This window comes from Calonectris borealis, chromosome 22, assembly GCF_964195595.1.
Source record: "Calonectris borealis chromosome 22, bCalBor7.hap1.2, whole genome shotgun sequence".
Taxonomy (NCBI): domain Eukaryota; kingdom Metazoa; phylum Chordata; class Aves; order Procellariiformes; family Procellariidae; genus Calonectris; species Calonectris borealis.
Window position 1 is genome coordinate 2,316,371 of NC_134333.1, and position 15,249 is coordinate 2,331,619.

General features: G+C 48.1%; 1 pseudogene; it reads right to left on the reverse strand.

Annotated features, from left to right (window-relative positions):
- LOC142091693 (von Willebrand factor A domain-containing protein 5A-like) overlaps window positions 1-15,249 on the reverse strand; it is a 29,478-nt pseudogene that overhangs the window by 8,016 nt on the left and 6,213 nt on the right.

Below are 15,249 nucleotides of genomic sequence, written 5' to 3' on the forward strand. Positions count from 1 at the left end.
CAAGGAGTGTGTTCACAGATAAGGCCTGGATCTCTGTCTGCGCAGTACAGTCCTCCAAACTCTTTCACTGGGCTGATCTTCTCACGTTCTTCTCACATGATTTCTTGATGCTCTCGTGGCTTTCAGCTAATATTCCCCTCCCTCGTACAGGTCATTCTACTGGGCTGTAGCACGGCTCTCACTTTCAGCTGGAAAGAAGATGAAGGGAAATAGCAATCCCCCTGAACCACAAGAAGCCTGTAAGAGGCCCAGAAAAGGTCAGGCCTCACTCTTGTGCAGCACTGGTGTAACCAGTCCATTCCAGAGCCTGTGAGCCTCAAGCCCGGCAAATATGCCAGTTGGTGTAGGGCCCAAGTCCTGCATAGTTTGTGCCTTGAGTGGCTTATTCAAATCTGTTTCAGCTGTACTAAGACTCCATTGGTCTCTAGATTCCATCGCCTGCCCTAGCTGGATGTGCACTTATGATAATGGAAGCTTTGCCACCTAGCGTGTAAGTAGAAACCTGCATTTAGACAACTGCAGTTAGGTGTCATGATCTCTAGCTGGCTCATGCATTCATTTCTCTGCTCAAAGATCTTCTTATCTTAAAATGATGGTTGCATAATTCTAGGGTTATGATCTCTCGACCTTCGAAAAGCCCATCAGGAATTCTGGTCTGCAATTGACCACAGTCAGAGAGAGAGGTCAGAGGGATTTGGATTCCTCTTGTGAGAATACAGCTGGACATCTGGTTGGGCAGGAGAGGCAAGGAGAGGGAGGTTTCAATACATTTTTGGGGTGCATCATGAGTGAAGACCAATGGACTCTTTTGGGGCTGGTCATGTGTATATATATATATGTTTATATATGTCTTATGAAATCTCTTTTTTTTTTCATTTGATTAGCTAACATTCAGCCCTCTGACCCTTTTGGTCAAAACCAAAATCATCTCGTTGATTGATGCTGGCCTGGCAATAAATCCTGCCTATCCTCTGGTCCTTCGAGCACAGCGGTGAACAGATCTGATCATTTCCTTTGGTTTGAGCTCTGGAGATCCTTTTGAGGTACGTGTGTGGCTATGGCTTTGGAGAAGCTCCTTTTGTGTCATTGGGTTGGAGACTGCAGAAATGCATTACAATCATTGTCAAAGCAATTTTCAAAGAAATGTCTGAACAGATTCTGGCAGGTTGGTACGCTGATCATCGCATTGTTTGGGCTTCTTTTCTAGGCAGTTGGAGAAACAGATACTTGTAGAATGTGAGCCATTTTTGTCTTGTTCATAGGTATTGTATGGTAACCTACCAAGGTTATCAAGCTGTCAGGCTATCAAGGGTGCGTCAGGGGGAAAGCTCACAAATTTCGTATCCTCCCTTTTTTCCTTAGGGCTAACTCGGATTTTTCTGCCTGTAAGTGATATTACTCCTTCCTTAAGGGCAGTTGATGACATTCATCAAAGAGAACCTCGTGCTGTTGAGCAGGGTGAGGACACATGATGTTGACATTGGATTCTTTCATATTGTTGGGGGAATTAGGTGAGGGAAGGACACTATACAAAACTATCACCATTCCTTGTTGTAGTTTGCGTTCCTTCCTAACATAGTATTTGATTTGGAATTTCTTTTGGAGGTTGACTCAAGTTGATGAAGTTTAGTGTCTTGTGAGAATTTAAAATGTGCTGGGATATTCAAATTGCTGCTTCTCTGGGTATTTTCACGCCGTGTTCACTTTAGGGACAGTGGAGGCAGCTGCATGCGGAGGCTCTGGCTCCTTTGGGCATCTTACAGTAGGCATTGAAAATAGATTAACTGATCTCTTCAAGTGCCCATTTCTGTCTGACTACAAATAAGATTGTCAGGGAGCAGCGAGGGCCAGGTCCTCCCTAAGGGACAGGGAACCAGGCTCAATAACATGACCAGCAGGGCAGGGGCTTCACCAGCCAGGGTCCAGCCCTGCAGCACCGGAGAGAGACAAGCAGGGCAGTCCGAGGATGGCAGACAAGGTCAGTCAGGAGTCCAGATTATCAGGCAAGTCCATGGTGAAAAGGCAGGTCCAGGGTCAAGCTGGGAAGTCAGTCCACGGGTCGGGGTGTGGATCAATGGAGTCCATGGCCAGGCACATCTGTGGCTGAGCTGAAAACTGCTACTTGTACAACATCAGTGAGACCCCTGGGCCAATGGGAAGGGTCCTGGGAGGCCCCAGGACCATTAGGGCCTATTAAGTGTGTTCAGGACCCTGACAGTAGCCTTCCATCCCAGCACAGTGTGTCCTCATGTGTGGGAGGTCTGGGTTCAGAAGGGCCTTGCTGTAGAGCGATTTCATTGTTGTGTTGTCAGAGGACACAGAGCTAGAGCAGGGACTGGCAACTGGGAAGGGGACATGGCACGAGAGATTTGGGGTTGGGTAGGGGTGTTCAGGCCGGGGTCCAGGCTGGACTGAGAGTGAAGAGGGTGGGACAGGGGGTTCTCTGAGCTGCCCCTGGCGAGCCTTGGCGGGTTGGCAGGTTTGAGGAAGGACATCGCTCAGGTGCCTGGGAATGGGTGGTAGGTTGGCAGCGTGGGGATATCAGAGCCCCGGGCCAGGCTTGTCCCTCAAGAGGAGTCATAGCGGCAAGGTCCTGCGCAGGTGTGGGCCAGGCTCCATGGTGCTTGGCACAGGCTCAGGAAGGCCTGAGCTAACTGCCAAGGGCCAGATGCTCCTAAGGGAAAGGGAGCCAGGTGTGATAACAAAGCAGGCAGGGCAGGGCCTTGCCAGACAGTGCCCAGTTTCACAGGATCCAAGCGAGTCAAACAGGGCAGGCTTGGAGATGGCAGTCAGGTTCAACCAACGGTCGGAATCATCAGGCAAGTTTGCTGTGATGAGGCAGGTCCGAGGTCAATTTGGCAAGTCAGTATGGATCAGGACTGGTGACAGGTAAGGATCGGGTCTGCTGAGGGTAACCAGTCCAGTGATCGCTGGGCAGGTCCATAGTGATGACACCATTCCAAGGTTAAGCTGGGAAGTCAGCTACATGGCCTTTCTGGGTGTAGCTGTACTTTGTTAAACAAAGGTTCTTGCTAGAAGTGACCCCAGAAGTGAGTGCTTGATTTTCTTTTATATTCTAGACTTAGTCTCTTCCTCAGAGAATGCTTGCATAGCCTTTTAAATATATTATACATTACAATTAAGTGTAGTCTAAGAAACTAGCCATCGTTGTTTTGCAGCAATCAATTTTATTACTGGGGATAGGACTGATTTATTCTAGGAGTTCACAAACAAGCAAACAAACTGAAAAATGCGTACAATTTCTCTGTGTCACAGACTATCAAGAAAACAGCTACATACTGCTGGACAAACGGTATCCCATTTCCCAAGATAGAGGATCAGGAAATGGATGAGAACAACCCTTCTGATTGCTGTATCTTCTGAGAAGACAAGTCATGCCCTACAGTCATGCACTTTCCACTCTTCAACAACATGAATTGTTCTGGTAACACGTACTCTATGCAATTTTGTCTCCGTATATTCGCATTTCGCATTCTCAGCATCCAGTGCCATGCATTTCAGAGACCTTCATTACTCAACACTGCTGCCGCAAATGGACACAGAAGAAAAGGAACAGGGCAGGCTTTATGTATAATGGAGAGAAGCTTGCATGGACATTAATGTACTCACCCTCTCAGTTAGGTGATGTCCTGAGCTATAAGGATTTTACAGTCGTCTTGGTTTGTTCTGTAAATCAGTGTAATTAAATTGTGGTCCTTCTTTTAAAGAGGAGTTGGGGCGGCATTACATTTAGAAGCCAGAGTAACGAAGTCTGGGATATTTACCACTGCTTCCCTTTATAGTTATTGGTGAGGAACAAGCAGTTCCAGAGAGAGATTTATTCCCCTCTCTCAGACAACTGATTAAGCAGGTGACGAAATAGGCACCTCCAGACCCTGACTGATCTCCTCTCTCTTCACTGGCTGCAGCAGGATCTTATTGTGATAAAGAACTTGGATGTGAAACTTGCAGATCTGTAGGGATTAATGTTTTCCTCAAGTCCGTGCTTTTCTTGAATGATTTTGTAGTTTTCTGTTTGGCATTTACTTACATATTTTGTCTACCTTTTTTCTAGATAAAAGAGAAGAATACAGAAAGAGGTTTCCCACCTTTCACATGTTCTTCCCAGAGGAGTCATCAAAGATCTCCTTGAGAAGGAGGGCTGAATGTATCCAACAACAGTGGGAAGATTCTGCAAGAGATAAAATGGCTTGTGTCTTCCTCTCATACAAAGGAGTTCTGAATGCGAGGGTTTTTTCCCTTCAGTACAAGACAACAAATTTATGAATCGCTATAAATGGTATTTTGGCCATTTGGTGTTAGTCTTCATACTGTGCTCTGGACAACTGTAATGTAGATTTCTCCACCTCAGCTACCTCTCTAAGTTCCTATACAGTCAAAAGAACCAAAAAGGTGCTCTTGGGGAGGGAATCATGTGGCACATTTTAAACATATTGGTGAGAATAAGATGGCCTGAGTTTCTGAAGGCCTGAAGAGACTCACTTTAAAATTGTCTGAGATGGAGGCATTGGTGTTTGCAAAGAAATTCTAAAAATAAAAAAAAAATCTAAAAATAACAAAGAGGAAGAATAAGGGATGAAGGAGGAAGAGAGAGAGAGGCTTTCCATGACGAATAGATAACCAGGCAGTATGACAGATGATAAAGAATTAGATAAGTTCTAAATAAACACATTAAAAGGGAAAAAAGAACCACTATAATTTTTGCTTTTGACAATGGAAGAGGAATACTAAAGGAACCAAGAAAGAGATGAAGAAAAGTCCGATGGTCAGAGACTTACAAACAATGCTGGTAAAACTGGAGTGCCTCTGCACAAGGGGAGGGTGTCTGTCTGTATGAACCAGATGTGAGCTACTGCTGGGCTCTGGCTTGCTCATGGTATTGGCTTTTCTAACTTCTTTCTTTTTCTGTATTTCTGGCTTGTTCATTCTTCTGCATTTTCTGTGTATCATGTTTAAACCTAATTGTTTATTAAATAGATGAGTTACAGCTTGTTCCTAATGGCAGCCATATTTGGCTTTGTCCCACAGTGTACTGCACAATCCCAGTCAAAGAATGTGTCTGTAGTAACGTGGATTGAACCAGTATATCTGTGATGTTAAAAAAAACCCTCTGAGCTGTCCTGGAAATCTGGCCCTGCTTGAGCAGGGGGAGATGACCTCAAGAGTTCCCTTCCAACCTAATTATTATGTGATTCAGTGACATTTTTTGAAAACTACTTAAATGTCTAAACATAACTGAATGGGGGAAATTTACTGTAGTGTAGTTTGTCTATAGACAAGTCCAGGCACTACCAGTCAAAGGTCCATTCTGACTTGAATGATGAGAACCTGTCCATGAAGGAGGATAAATCATCTACAGTGATGCTGTCTTGGTGAAGAAGATACATTTAGTTTGCTTCATGTCAAACTCTTGCCAAGGTTGGAGTGAGATCAGTGTAGTAATTCTTCCTATGTTCCTAGAGTTTTCATTTGTATGACTGAGTCTCTGTCCTCTAGATCCCTTCTGCATGCTGACCCGAGGAATAGAAATTCTGTGACAGAATTCAGTCCACTGGGATCTGCATCGGAGACAGCTCCCTGCGTTGCTCTTGCTCTTTTATCTTGTAGTCGTTTCTGGGAACGCTCTTCTCCTTCTTACCATGTGTGGACTGAAGCCTCCACATCCTCATTTATTTTTTCTTGGGTAATCTTTCCTTCCTTGAGATCTGCTGTACAACCAATATTGTTCCTAGGATGCTAACCAATTTCCTCACAGAGAAAAAGTCTCTCTTTCAGGGACTGTACTGCACAGTTGTATGTTTGGCTCCTTGGGAGGAACTGAACGTCTTCTACTGACCGTGATGCCATGTGAATGGTATTTAGCGCTCTGCAATCCTCCTCATTATACAGCTGTAATGAATCAGAATATTTTCCAGGGCTGGCAGCTCTTTTCTGAATTACTGGCTTTGCAGTCACCTTGGTGATGATTGTACTGATGCTGAATCTGACTTCCTGTGGCCCCAATGGGGCTGCAGAAAGCCATTTCTACTTGTTCATCTCCCCTCATTGTGATCTCTACTTTCATGTATGTGTTACCACCTGCCAATAATTCCCTAAATCTGAATAAAGTGTTCTCCACCTGCTATACAATTGTGATCCCAATGGTAAAACCCCTCATACACAGCTTGAGAAACAAGGAAGTCCAGGAAGCCATTAAGAGGTTCTGGGGCAGAAAATCAACTTTGTGTTAATATTTTGGGGGATTTCTGGATGCTGTAGCCATCCTTGCATATGGGGTAAATTTGGTCTAATCTTAAGTGTGAGATTCAACCGCCCCAAAAAATCACCATAAAAAGTGTAGATGTAGAAAAGTAACCACTGTTAAAATATGGTGAATTTTTCTTAGGGTTTGACCTTGGCTAGCTGCCAGACACCCACGCAGCTGCTCTCTCACTCCTCTTCCTCAATAGGACAGGGGGAGAAAAACAAATGAAAAAGCTCGTGGGTCAAGAAAAAGACAGGGAGATTGCTTAGCAATTACCGTCAGGGGCAAAACAGACTCACATTGGGGAAGATTAATATAATTTATTGACAATTAAAAATAGAGTAAGATGGTGAGAAACAAAGACAAAAACTAAAACATCCTCCCCCCATGTCCCCTTATTCCCAGGCTCAACTTCACTCTTCACTCCTGGCTCCTCCCCTATGCCCCGCCGCCGCCATCTCTACAGCGGGGATGGAGGGTAGGGGGCTATGATCAATACATAACAGTTTCTCTCTGGCACTCCTTCCTCCTCACACTTTTCTTTTGCTCCAGCGTGGGTCCTCTGCATGGGCTGCAATTCCTTTAGCAAACATCCATCCGCTCCAGCATAGGGTCCTCTGTGGGCTGCAGCGTGAATATCTGCTTGACCATGGGCTGCAGGGAAATACCTCCTCCTCCCCCTCTTACCTTAGTGTTTGCACTGCTGTTCTCACTCTTTTTTTCCCTCGTCCTCTGCCTGTGTGGCATTTTTTATGTTTTCTTAAATACATTTTTACAGGGATGCCACCAGCTTTGCTGATTGGTTCAGCTTTGGCTAATAGTGGGACTGTTTTGGAACCCTCTGTGACTGGCATTGGGCAATCTTTTCCCACAGAGGTCACACCTGCAGCCTCCCCACTACCAATAGGGAGTTTTGCCATGTAACCCCAATACACTTGAAAATCCTAGAACATCATTAATGGCACTAGACATCCGTATTTAGGCAACTGAATCCCATGCCACATGGTATTCGATTCATGCTCCAGCTGTCACCTCAGAAAACCAGTCCTTCTGTCTGGCAGGTGTTTCAGATACCTCAGAACAGCTGAACTGGCACTGGGCACCTACAGTAGGCACTGCAGTGATATGATGAAATCCACCCCTTTGACAAACCCTTCTTTAAAAAAAAAAAAAAAAGAATAGAAGTCCTCTAGCTTGTAAGGATGAGTGAATCAATGCCTGCAAAACCAAGTTACATTGGTCTTACATTTCTCTAAAAAACAGAAAGAAAGATACATAAGTAGGTAGGGAGGGAGATAGATAGAAAGATAGACAGGCAGGCAGGCAGGCAGGCAGACAGACAGACAGATAGATAAATAGATTCATGAAGAAAGTGTTTTTCTGTAGTATCTGAACAGGATTTTTCTCTCTGAGATCTGGTATTTTGAGCAGATGACTATTTGGGTAAACCTCAGAGAAAAGCAGAATAGGGAAAAATGAAGCAAAGTTTAGTATATGTGTAAGAACCCAGTGGAAACTTTCATATTATGGCAAAGAGCAAATATGTGAAGAAGCCAGCTGCGGTGGGTTGGCCCCAGACAGCAACTAAGTACCCACCCAGCCACTCACTCGCTCGGTCCCACAAGGGCATGGTGTTAATGGCATGTGATACATCCCTTTGGCCAGTTTGGGTCAGCTGTCCTGGCTGTGTTGCCACCCAGCTTCTTGCCCACCTCCAGTAGTGGGGTAAGTTCAAATCCTGAAGATGGTGGGCTCCACAAAGCAGCCTAACAGGGAATTTGCTGCCTCCAGACATTCATCCAGCTGGACCTCTGCAAGCAGAGAGAAAAAGCAGAGGGGGACCACAACTCAGTAAGGGAATACTGTGTGTATTGACAGTCTCATAGACTGCCGTACAGGAGCACTGGGAAAGAGGAACATGGGTCAATGGGCGTCAGCTGTGGATTTGATGGGAAAGGCCCAGAGCGTGACTCCTCCCAGCCAAATCTTCTTACCAGCTTGGTCCCGCAGCCACCTACAAGCTTTGGCCTCCAGAAGCTCTGACCAAGATACCTTCCATTTATACTGGTGCAACCAGACTAAGGCCAAAACTGTGGCCCAGACAGTTGGCTGCACATCCTGTGGGGGAAAACAGAACAATCAAGGGGAAGAAATAAAAAGAAAGATCAGATCTAAACCTGCACGTGGAAAAAGTAAGACCTCCACACATACACACAAACTCTCTAAGCTTCTGAAATCCTCAAAATCAGAAAGTTCCCAGTACCTCTGCTGATTCCACCCCACACTCTCCACGCCCGCCTTCCACAAGCAGAGAGGCTCTATATCCTGACTGCTTTGATCTCTTCCTCTCAGTTCAGCTCAGACTGGAGACTTGGAGCAGAGGAAGGTTGAGCTCAGGACAGTGCCCCACTCCTGCCCATGATCTGCTTACCTCACTAGGCCGTTGTCCCTCAACATCAGCCTTGCTGAACCCCAAGGCCGAGGCCAGGGCTGCGGTGAGGGCCCAGGAGCCATTTGCTTTCTGGAGTGCCACCACTACCCTGAGCCCAGAGAAGTCACACAGTCTTGTTGAGAGTGGTGAAATTGTCCAGTCCCAACTGATGTTAAATGCTGGCGGTTCTTCCATCACCTGCTCTTCAGGAGAAGGCTCCCGCTCTGGCAGACAGAAACATTCACACAGCTCATATGAGATAGGCAACAGCTAGTAACCTTAAAGTCTGCCTTCTCCAGGTATACTTAACTGTCCTCCATCCTCTCTGCACTTTCCCAATTTTTCCCAGTCCTCCACAAGCATCCTGAACCTTTTCCAGACCTCCCAGAGCATCCTCAGATCTTCCCAGTTCCTCATAAGTATCCTAAAATCTGTCCTGTAGCTCTAGTTTACCCAGCGTAATTCTCTCTGACCACCCTTAATTCCACCTATGAGCATCACTAATGTTACTCCTTCCTGCCACTTCCCCTGTTACAGCTCATGTTCACTGTTGAGAGCCCCACGGGCGTCCTTCTCCATCATCCACTCTTAAAGCCACCAGCCTCAGCATGAGCTCTTCCTTTCCACATTCCAAGAATAAGACTTCTTTGGAGCTACAGCAGCACTGGATCGCAAGAGAGTGAAGGTGAGGAGGGTCAAGCAGAGCCCATGGGCATTATGGTCCCAGGCATGGCTCTGCTCTTCAATCAGAGTAGATTTAAGAGCTTTTATGGGCAGAAAAAGAAGCACTCGGGCACAGAGTAGTTGGGGTAGAACTGGGGGTCATTTAAGGCTGGCCTAACAGAGGCCTAACAGAGGTTGGAAGGGGCCTCTGGAAGTCATCTCGTCCAAATCCCTACTCAAAGTAGGTCTCATTAGAACAGCTCGCTCACGTACCTGTGTAGTCAAGTCTTGAATAGCTCTAAGGCTGGAGATTCCACCAGTTTTTGATTATCCTTACAATTTAAAAAAAAAAAATTTTTTTCTTCGTACCCATTCAGCATTTCCCATGTTCCAACTTGTGTCCGTTGCCTCTTATCCTGATGCTGTGCATTTCCAAGAAGAAGTCTGCCTCCGGCTTTCTATTTTCCTCCAGTCAGCCAGTTGTAGACAGAAATAAGGTACCCTCTTCTTAAAGATGAACAAACCCAGCACTCTCAGCCTCTCCTCACTCAGCCCCCTCAGTTTAGTGGCCCTCCACTAGCTTCGTTCCAGTATGTCAACGCCTTTCTTGTAATGGAAGCAGAAGCTGGACACAGTACCCCAGGATGCAGGCTAGCCAACGGTGCTGAACAGAGGAAGGATCACCTCCCTGCACCTAGTGGCTGCACTCTGGCTGATACAGCCCAGGATGAGGTTGGCTTTCTTTGTTGCAAGGGCACGCTGCTGACTTCTGTTCAACTAGTTGTCTGCTAGGACCCCAAGATCTTTTCTGTAGAGCTGCTTCCTTGAGTGTGTGTGCCCTGGGCCTGTATTGTTGCACAGGGTTATTCCATTCCTGATCCATTCCTGTCTCTGCTAGCTGGCTCTTTTTTGCTGAGGGTAAAGCTAAAGATTCATGCCGATATTTTGTGACAAACTTAGTGTTTGCGTATGGAATTAAGGATAAGCAGAGACAAGGATGAGGTTACTTCAGGGAACTATTAAGGCATTTGATTCTTAGTTTCCAGCCCAGAGTTGCGATGAAGGAGTTTGTTTTGTCCGTCACTCCACCCATCCCTAGCACAATGACAGTCAGGAAGTCTGGTGAGAAGATAGATGCTGAAAGGAGGGTTCAACCCTAGTCCAGCACATTTTGAGAATGCTCAGCTAAGAAGTTTCTCCTTACCTTTACAGGATGCTGGAAGCTGGGTGAGTGCCTCAGGGGCTTTGCGACCAAGCCTCTCAAGGCAGAACTGGCACTTCTGGACCATCCAAAACTTGGTGGACTTGAACCACACAGGCCTGAAGCCACGCAACCAGAGCAGCTGGCAGGGAACCAGGTTGCAAGAGGGAGAGAACAACGTGGAGGAGTCTGGAGGCAAAGAATCTGGGGAGAGAAGTGGGGAGATGGAGCTTAGACTCATGGGTATTAGAGGTAGGCAAAAGGGTGGTCAGGCCCACAGGATAGGGGGCTGCAGATGGTGAGGAGGCATCGGATGAACAAGTCCCGCTTTCCCCTCCCAGTCCTATCCCCACCGTTTCTGGCCTTACCACGGTGCCAGGCATCCCTCTGTTTCATGCGTACTGCCACACTGGATGTGAAGGGGGACGGAACCCCCAGGCTGAGGCTGGACTTAACTGCGCTGTGCCGGATGTCCTTCTCTGCCCTGCTTGTCCCCTCCCAGGCCAGTTTCCACAGCAGGTGCATCATGGCCATGCGGTGCACAGGCAGCCTGCAGGGGCAGGGAGTTAGTCCTTGGTTCCACCGCGGGGAGGGGCAAGGGACACGTGCAGTAAAGAGGAGAGGGCAGTGGGGTAATGTTCACCCAGGTCCTCTCCCAAGGTCAGGGCAGAGGGGACAAGGGGGGAGCACTGGATGCCCAGAATCTCTTCCCACCTCCGGCTGCAGTGGGAAGGATGCAAGCAAAGGGTCACCTGCTGCCCCTCCTCCAGACCTTGCCACTCTGCCTCATGGGCAAGTCTGTTACCCTCTCACCTGCCATCTGATGATGGGGACAGTGAGAACCTGAGTGTGTAATCGAAGGACTGGCTGCCCACGTGGTACTGAAGGGTCACTGCTCCCTCACCCCCCTCTGGATCCTGGTGGCAGAAGGGAAAGAGTCAGACAGAAATGTTCATCTGCAAGGCAGCCTGGCTGCCTAGGTTCCCTCCCTGCTCTCCTAAGGTGGTAGATGTCCATGGTTGGAGCAGAAGCAGTGGTGTCTCTGGGGAAAGAAGGGGTTCACAGAGCCCTGATCCTGGTCTCTCTCAGGTCTAATGGAGGTGAAGGACTCTCAGTGCTGGGAAGGTGAAACAGGGAGTGGGTCCTTTACCTTCCAGAAAGCCCTGCCCCAGTGCATACGGTTCCTGGCTCACTCTCACCTGTGCTTGCCCATGGATTTGGGCATAGATGGATCTCTGATGTCCCTGGAAGATCATCTCAGGAGCTTTTCTGATCATTGACACCTCCAGGCCAGGTGGAAGGTCCCAATGTAGTGAGATCCCACTTGCCAGAGGCTGCAGAGCGCGCTGCAGGCATTTCACTGCCTGGTAAGGGGAAGCAGAGAGCACAGACCACTTGGGTTCCCTCCCAGTTCTGGGAGCGGGGGGAACTTGGAGGGGCTCTCTGAGTTGGAGTGGATGGTGGTATTTTGATTGCCTTGCATGTCTAGAAGAGCCATGGGAGATGTTGAATAGAGCAGAGGGCTACCTGGGTCATTACCTCGGATGTCATGTCCATCCTGGAGTGGATGCACACACATTCACCTTTGGTCTCCAGGGCCATGGCCTGGGAAAGGTTGAAGCTGTCACATCTGTTAGTAGGAAAACAGAAACACCTGTACAGGAAAAGAGGGGGAGGTTAGAGGTGGGACGAAGGTGAGAGGCACGAAGGACAAGGGTGGTACAAAGGACAAAGTCTGGAGAGGTAAGAATGCTTCTGATCGTAGAAATGAAACTGACTCAGAGTTTTCCCGTTCACTCCGGGGTGAGAGACATTGCCTGCTGGACAGGGAGATAGTGAGAACGGGTTTTGGGCCCACAGAGCACACGGAGGTATTGCAGGGTGAGGGGGAAGAGGAAAAGTTCTAAGAGCAGGGGAAGATTGAGAGAGGAGGCCCGCTAGATGAAGAGTATAGGCAGTCTTAGTGAGGTAAGGAAAGTGTGTGTGGGCGTTGTTGCTGAAGTTCCATCGAGGTAAAGAGAAGATCTGGGGCCATGGTGGTGCATTTCCCCCCACCTCTCCTGGGCCGCTCTATGATCTCAGGAACTCCCGTTAGGCCTTGGCCTTTGTGTAATGAGTTGGGCAGTGAAGCGTCCCTTGACCATACCAGGAACTCTTGCATGGCTGAGGTGGGGAACAGCACTCACTGTTCTGCTGCCTGGCCAAGGTGTGGAATAAGAGTGGGGATTATTTGTCATCCCCTGACACCCTTATCTGAGCCATAGCTCAGGTGGAAATGCACCAATTTTACTGAAAACTTGAGAATTTTAGTAACTACCACCTTGGACTGTGGCCAGGATGGAAGTTTATGGATGACTAAAGCCAATCATCTTGCAACCCTATAAACAGAAGTCCTAAGTGAGACCCTTTGAGTTCTCCTGGACCGCAGCTGGCTGCGCCCAGCATCTGCCTCTGAGTGGGAGCCTCTCAGAGCTCACGAACTCTCAGGTTTGCAATATTCGGAGGACTGTCGCCGAAAGCTGACGATGGGGCCTGGGCTGAAACACTTCTTGAGGCTCAACCCCTCAGCCGTTGAGAAATGCCGAGACATTTGATGTGAATATTTCACTGGACTTGGGGGGAATTTTTAACAGGTATATCTTTTGTACAATTATATATATTTCTCTGTGTGTGTGTGTGAATTGATTTGGATAACTGATAGTAAGCATAATCTGTAATTAAGTCACTGTTGTGATTGTAGTAAATTCTATTAACTCACTTTGTAAATGTTAAATTAGTCAATGATTACGTGTTGCTAAAATCTTGTGATGTACCTTAAAACTGTGAATGAATCTTAGACTGCTGCTAGACACGTATAATCCCTTAGGCATAAATCGTTGACCAAGTCTGGGACTAGGATTGGATCCAGCCGCGCCTAAGCTCCATCAGGAGTTTAGAAAGCAAGGGGGTCTACTCTGAATCTCGTGACTCAACGGAAGGGTCTCCTTACCGTTTTGTGTTAGACATAAACCGTTGTCCAAGTCTGAGACTAAGATTGGACCTAGCCACACCTAAGCCCCATCAGGAGTTTAGAAAGGAAGGGGGTCTGCTCTGAACGTCGTGATTTAATGGGAGGGTCTCCCTTACCCTTTTGCGTCTTCGGACTCTGTATAAATCATTCTAGCTCGACTCTAACCCAATTTTCCTTTGGATGTTTCATCCATGTAGTAAGTGATAGAGTGAACCTTGCCATCGAACTGTGTTAAGTCACACTTTTATAAATTTCTATTAAAACCACTTTTTGCTAGTACCTTTGATGGTGGTTCTTTAAGCGACCTCTAAACCACTCATTCGCGACAGGGGCAGACTAGGATCTGGGAGAATGTTTGAAGGACTCTGACAGTCAGGGGGAGAGGAAGGTTGTGAATTAGCATGTTAGGGGACAGGAACAGGGCCCCCCCATTACCTGTGCTGGTCCCGGTAACGGTAGACCTCAGCCATGACAGCTTCCTCTTCACTGGAGATCTTCCTTTGGATGAAGATGAAAAGCTGAGGGAGAGAGGAGGGGAAGCAAAGATTGCCAGGGCTGGGCACCCCTGTAGAGGAAAGACACCCTCCTAAAATGCAGGAAGCCTTCCCCGTTTGCTCCCTTACCCTCTCGCGCCCTCTGGCCTTGAAACAGGAGAAGAGATTGGGTGTCTCCTTTCATTAACACCAGGACACCTCTTAGCACAAAGGGGCACCCCACAAGGAAGATCCACCTTCCCCAAGTGCAGGCAAATTCCACAGAAGCCCTCCCACACTGCCCACCCTGCCATGAGGATGCCCCCCGACACGCGAACTCCCAGTGCAAACAGCAGCAGAATATCTCACCCTGAGCCCTGAAGTCTACCTTGACGCCATTGTTTACACCCATTCCCCTCCCCATAACCCTTTGGCCCCTGGTACCTGACGGGGGTGCCCATGAAGGAGACGGGTGCTGTAGATAGACTTTAGGAGACCCAACAGGTCACAGCCCCCCAGATCAGGGCAGATGGAGGAGATGCGCCCCACTGCATGGTCCATGCTTTCCTGCGTGTATTCCACACTCTGCCTGTGGGAGGGCACCCAGAGTGTCAGAGGGAGGAGAACCTGGCCCACGGCTACCCTCACATGGCCACTCCCTAGCAAAGCCTTACCCCACTACCAGTGCTGCAGAAGCACCCTGAAAAGAGGACTTACCCTCTCACTGTCCCCAACATATCCTGCCCCATAACTGCCTTCCAGCAAGAGCTTGTCCCATAGTTTCACGTAGAAAAGTCATACTTTACTTACCTCTCGGCCCTGCCCCATCATCACCCCCAACTCACGGATAGAAGGCTTTGAAAGTGGCCCCAAAACTGTAGATGTTGAAGTAACAGCCCAGAGGCAAACTCTTCAGGAGGAAGAGCAGTGTGTTCTGGGGCCAGATGGAGGGATGGGCAGAGCTCAGATGGGGAAGCCAGGCAGAACATCCGCCCACGTGAAGCAGCTTCCCTCTCTCCCCACCAGCTGGCCGTGACCAGTGTGGACAACGCCCTCCAAAGACCTCCTCTGGTGGTACCTGTGCATCCTGGAAGAGGCTGCGGTCCATGAGAAAGAGGAATTCCCCAAGCTGGCCTGGATGGGGCACCACCTCAGGAATGTTGGGCATCAGTGTCACCATGACCACAGGGTCTCCCAGCAGAGAGC